The sequence below is a fragment of the Periophthalmus magnuspinnatus genome, chromosome 6 (assembly GCF_009829125.3).
Source record: "Periophthalmus magnuspinnatus isolate fPerMag1 chromosome 6, fPerMag1.2.pri, whole genome shotgun sequence".
NCBI classification, from domain to species: Eukaryota; Metazoa; Chordata; class Actinopteri; order Gobiiformes; family Gobiidae; genus Periophthalmus; species Periophthalmus magnuspinnatus.
The window spans coordinates 2,580,850-2,587,458 of NC_047131.1; positions in this window are offsets into that span (position 1 = coordinate 2,580,850).

The window sequence follows — 6,609 nt, forward strand, 5'->3', positions numbered from 1 at the left end:
CCCCGTCGCAGCCTCTCCAGTTTGTGCCACGTTCCCCCTCAGCTTCCCATCGCTCGCCTCAGCCTCATCCTCACCTTCAGTGTCCAAGCCCGGGGGAGAAGACATTTTCTACATCTGACCAGCCTCGTCCTTCATCACCATGTCTTCTGCCGGGGTCTGACTCACTCAATAAAGCTCACTAATGCTCCTCTCTTTGTGTCTGTCTGAGTCTTTCTGGTTTGAATTCTATGAGTCCTACATTATAACAGTATTAGCAGTAGTAGTACAAACAACGTAGGTCTATTTAAATGTATGGGTCAGCCTTTTGAGAACTACAATACCCATTTCATATAACTAAACTCTTCATGCTACTACACTGAAACAGCAAAGGATCATGGTCTATTATTTTTGGTTAAAGCAGGCCTATTATGAAAAATTGACTTTCAGAGCTTTTTACCACACTATAGTTGTTTCCTCTTCTCATTTACCCTCACACAGTTGTTTTGAGAGTGATTCATGCACGTTTGAGCAAATTTTTAATTGCTTATTTTTAACCATATTGCCGATCAATCACTGCTCTGGATTTACTTCATTCTCCAGTTCTATTTTCTTAATCGGTGATATGTGTAAGGTTTGGCAGTGGTGTGTGGTCACTTTGGTGCAGATGAAAAAAATAATAATAATCTGCCATTCACTTGTGTGATCTGCAGCTGTCCATCAGAGGTGGACACAGCTCTTTGTTGTGATGACGTCAGCTGACATTGGACACCATAGTGCTCTAACAGGCAAGTCAGTGGATTTGTTTTTTTGTTTTTTTTTTTGTTTATGTTTTACTTGTTTTAGATGAATATTGTGCAAATTATAACATAATGTTCCACAGGTGTCATAGATTATAACTATAGCAGATACAAGCACAATATGTCTTTTTTAAGCAGCTTACATCTATGTGAGACTATGGATAATGCAGTTACATCAAGCTCAAAATTCATTTATAATAGTCATTAACAGCAGGGCCGGCCCAGCCTATAAACAGACTAAGCAGCTGCTTAGGGTCCCAAGGTCATCACAGGGCCCCCAAGAGCCCATACATTTATAGAGAAAATAATATAATATATCAAGTTTTATTGGACATAATGGGCTTGTGTGTTTACAGCAGCCGAAATGTCCCTCTAAAACAATTGCATTTGTTTTATATCTATAGTAGCAAAATATCTGCTGCTGCTACATTTGTTTTTGAGTCGGGCAGAGGTGAGGGCAGCTATGTGTTTACACCGGTTTAAATGTAATCCCACTGTTGCCAACTGGAACACATTCAAATCCACCAGAAATGGAGAAAAAATGTCTAGAATATTAAATATCTTGACCCCCCTTATATGTTTGTGTTCTGTTCTTGTGACTGTGGTAGTTGTGACATTCTGGATCTTTTCAGTCTGATGTTGGTCAGATAAATACAAATACAATTAGTCAAGGTGATGATCAGAGTTATAATGTTTTCAAATGTGAATCATCAATAGCTGAGCCAGGAGGCATCTGCTGCCGGGCCCCAGACAAATTCATCTTAGGGCCGGCCCTGAATAATAGTGTTATTTTGTTCAGGAAATTAATATTTTTTGCTTTTTAAAAAGACAAAATAAAACAGAATAAAAAGAAATCATGACAGATAAACATGAGGGGAGTTTCAATGGTTCAATATATAAAACCCTCTGAGTCATTACAGAGCATCTTTCTGACCACTACAAAGCCCCTGAAGGCTGCTCGAGTACACACTCCTGGGCTCCATGTACCACTGCCTGGGAACAGTGGATGGAGTGGGCTCAAGTCCCCTCACTCGACTCCAAATAGCACCGCACTGGGACAGAGCGGGGAGGGCGTAGAGCAGATTGTGAGTTCCAGACGTTAAAAGACACTATCGATCGCAGGGGCACAAGTATCAACATTGATTATCCCAGACACGAGGGCCCGGCTCCCCCAGCGCACATTCACTGCGGCTAATGGAGCCTGAGTGATGGACTGCAATATTATTTGATCTTATGTTTAACACTAAAACCTCCCAGGGTCCTTTGTGGTCTACTCCCTATTCCATAATGTCATTCTTCTGCATTTGTAAGCAGAAATAACCAAGCACAGAGATCATTGTTGACAAGGTGATGTTGATTTATGAAATATATGTGAGGATTTGATGCAATTTTTATTCAATTATAAGATTAAGATTTATTTAACTGTGACAAATCAAATGTAGCACCAAAATCATATTCATTTCAGGTACCGCAGGACATCTGTATTCTGTCTTCATTCATTAATTCATTTTCTTTTTGTTTTAATTCACAAAATCTCTGGAGGAAGGAGTTCTATTCAAATCTCGAATGTGGTGGTATAAGAATGGAGGAGAAGTCAGTGTTTCTGTGTGGATTTATGGCATTTTCAGAAAGAATATCCAAAAGGAAGATTCAGGGAGTGTTTGCATTTGCCCTGGTTCAGTCCTAGTTTGATCCTGTTTGAGTCCAGTTTAGTCCTGATATAGGATTGGTTTGGTCTTGTTCTAGTCCAGGTTTAGTTCTGGGTTTAGTCCCAGTTTAGCCCACAGTTTCATGTGATATGGGGTACACGTTCTTCTATATTAGTCATAAAGTAATCTATAAATGTTCACAAACCATGTCAATAAATCTGCATACAACCCGAGTCATTTTGCTTGGCCTGATTTCAATTCATTAAGTCATTGGAAACCCATTAAACTACTGGGCTCAGGTGGGATAATAATCAGATAACTCCAGAAATCAGATTACGATCTGATTTTGCTGTGCATGTAAACACGGCCATCGTTCAGTCATTTATAACCAGGAGCTGACTGATGTAATTCTAAATCACCAAAACACCCTAAATTCCTATCTCAAATGTGAATACATGTTTACGCCGCACATGTTCATTTTCTCCAGTATTGACAGTGGATATAAATGAACGCTTCATTGTGCTGGATGTGAGCGCATTCGTCTCGCGGTCGGGGTCCTGGCCACGCTTCAGCTCCTGATGATGGATGACTCCAGAGCGCCATCTCAGGCAGAAATGAGCAGTAATTAATTTGTCCAAGCGCACGTTTAACCAGATCTATGCCTTTGACAGAGACAGCTCCAGAGGTGGCCAGCATCCAGTTGCAATTACTCAGTCAGATTTATTTTTTGGGAACTTTTTGAGAAATTGTACACTCTTGGTCTAGTTTAAAGATGTACTATGGAACTTTTCTGATGGGGGTGATACAGTTTTATGTAGAATATTCCATATTAAGGCGTGTTATTGCTCGTAAATACCTTTCAAAAACATGAATTCTTACCTCTCCACAGATTTGGTCGACAGTATTTAAGGTGCTTCTCTCCATGAAAATATATATGTTTAATGCCATACAGAGGGACATTCAGGGAAAATAACCTAATTTCTATAGAGATAAGCATGCGGAAGACACACAGGAAAAGTTATAGAGTGCAGCTTTAAGCCTATTTTTTGTATGTCTCTGGTGGATCATTTTGCATGTAATAAAACAACCTTCAAATAACTAGTCAAATCATTTAGCGCTACAAGGCTAACTACATAAGCCTGTTCCCATTCACTTCAAATGAATATTGCATTCTTCTCATTCTAACACATGCAGATAGTCCTTTTTGCAGTGTGCTTCATTTTATTTTTCATTTTTCATCCTTTAAGTTACTGCATATTCCCTGAAGTAGGATTTTGTTGGTGGTTTCTGTACCGTATTTACTTTTATTTACTTTTTTTTTTTTTTACTTTAATCTTTTGATTGACTGAGCAAGATGTGCATATCAACTCCCTATTTAATAATAAAAAATGTCCTTGATTGGGTTTAAATGTCTTCTCTCTAGTCCTCTTTATCTGAGAGAGTTACTGCAGCTCTAAACTCCACCCAGATCCCTGAGGTCAGAGGTCAGCTGACCAGCAAAGCCATGCTCAAGATCAGAGGTGACAGAGGCTTTTCTGTGACAGCGCTCAGACAATGGAACAGCGCCCTCTGTCTGTCAGATTCTCTCAATCTTTAGCACAGACTAGTCTACAAACCCACCTCTTCTCCCTGGCATTTAATACTAGCTAGACAGGATATCATGGTGTGTTTTTGTTGTTCTTTTCCTATGTATTTGAGGAGGTTTGTTGACTTTTATGTGAAGCACTCTGGGCAGATGAAGTTGTTTTTAAATGTGCAATATAGAAAATTAAACTGAATCTTTTATCTAATTATCTAATTTTGAGTCCAAACACATTCTGAACATAACCACCAAATATCTCATCATTTTTATCATTCTGCACTGCAACACACACACACACACTAGAGTAAACCGAGTTACCTCATCCATCTCTAATCTCCTTACATTCTAATCGTGATCATTTATTTACCTGATTCCTGTGCATGGATCGGCACGTCTCCAGGTCCCTCCCCCTCCTCTTGCCGCTGTCAGGTCTTCCGGGTGATGCACTGATTAAAACAAAAGTATATTTAGTCAGAGTCGGGGTTCAGAGGCAGAGGCACGGACCCTCCCCACTGTCAGCCCACCGTCTTTTTATCCTCCACAGATCTGGCACAAGGCGGCACCGGAGCAGAGCCGTGGCACTTTGAAGTAGAGTGACATTATCAGTAAGTGTGGTCTCGGAATAGCATCAAACTCTAGGCTTCTCTCCGCTCCCTGATTCATCTCATTTTCAAATCTGTTTTTTCCCCCTCTACCTCTGGCAAGCCCTCACGCTGCAAGAGGAATACCAGAATTGGATACAGTTATTTGAATTTACAAGTAATAACAAGATAACAAGATGCTAAATCTCTCCAAGGTGATCTAAGATTTAGTTTTTTTTAAGTATAATCGTGTTACTTTTATCGATTTCTTTTTTCTTTTTTCTTTTTTTCGATTTAATTAAAACATAATCCAGCTGGTTTACAGGTGACATTTCGTTGTTTTTATTGGCCCACAGAGACTGGCTCATGGACTGCAGTGGTTGGAGTCAGCCATGTGGAATAAGCGTATTGCCAAATGACACAAACACCATTGCATTACTATTACAAAAGCAAGTGGTGTACATGAGATAGATAGAGTTTTTACCCCCATCCTAGAGGATCGCCAGTGCATTCCCCTACTGAAACATTAACTCATGAAAACTGCATTTGCTACATCAGTTTTACCTCCAAATAAATGTCACTATCTGCCAATCACAGCCTGTCTCTTTAATCTTTCATCCAATCAGATCCTTAGACCATTCACATTAAATCACTCTTCTTCCACTGTTTCCCTTTTCCAAACTATCTCCACTGCAGCAGCAAATCTACCAGCCTCCCCATCTCCTCTTCCAGCATCTGTTCATGTTTTTTTTATATATATTTGGGGTTTTTTGACCAATAAAAAGATTGCTATGGAAACAGTGCAGATTTTTCAAACTGAACCCCAAAGTGTCTCAGAGCTTTAGGGGTCAAATCACCCAAATCTCACTCATCTGTTTATTCCATAGACTGTATATGTAAATGGACATAGCTAACCTGCAAGCCACCACAAATAGGAGCATGTGCGCGCTTTCATTTCGATTGACTATGGTTCCATTTCACTTTACGTTGAAAAACATTCGCCCCTTTCTGCTGCTGTTTGCTATTGTCCATAAATCAAGATATGAACATTAATAACAGACAGATCGAGTGCCTTCTTTCCCCAAGGTCGATCCCGCTAGCGTTAGCAACAGTTTTGATTGACAGTGTTGCTAAGCGGCTGTGCTTTAAACAGCCTCGCTCCGGATTGGCTCTTTGGTTACTATGATACTCACAATCGGAATTCCAAATATGGAACTCGGCTCCCAATTCATCGCTATAACCGCTAGCCTCGATGAGCTTCATTTGACTGGAGCCAAACGCTGCGGGTTACGTCATACTTAGTCCACTTCTTTATACAGACTGTGGTTTATTCCCTCCAGTTGAAATCTTACACTGAAGTCACATTTTTAATAGTTTGTGTTCATGTTCTGATAATTACATAAGGAGGGCAGGGGCCAGTTTAACTCTGTGATCGATCTACTGTTCATTAAAGATATATCTAAATGTACGACCCGCACATTATTTGTTAGGAATTGGCTCCACAAACTTGCCAAATAAATCCTTTGTTAGTCCTTTCAACTGACAACAATCACGTCTTTGGGGTTGAATAATGGCACCACTTTCTGAAGCGATTCTGAAAACACTTTTGTTTATTTGTGTTGACAGCGAACACATTGAACATTGTGCCAGTTTTTGTTTCACGTGGATAGGCCCAGTAATTACAGAGATAATAACGAGAACCAAATCTGCATTCTGATGTTTAAACTGCAAATTCCACCACAGAAAACTGCACTTTCCTCCAATGCAGCCCCGTTTTAAACTATAGGTATTCTGCAATGTTGTGATGTCACGTGAACACGACCCATTAGCTCGTTCTTAAAATAGCGCTTGTATTCTCTGGGTTTCCGGTTCGATCTTTTTGACCCCCCCTACCCCCTACACACACACACACTGCTCCTCTGGTCCCTCTTCCTCATTTCCTGATCCTGTCTTCCTCATCCCTTCATCCGCCTGGCTTCCTTTGTTATATCCTGCTCCTGCTTCATCTCCTCCCTCCTGAC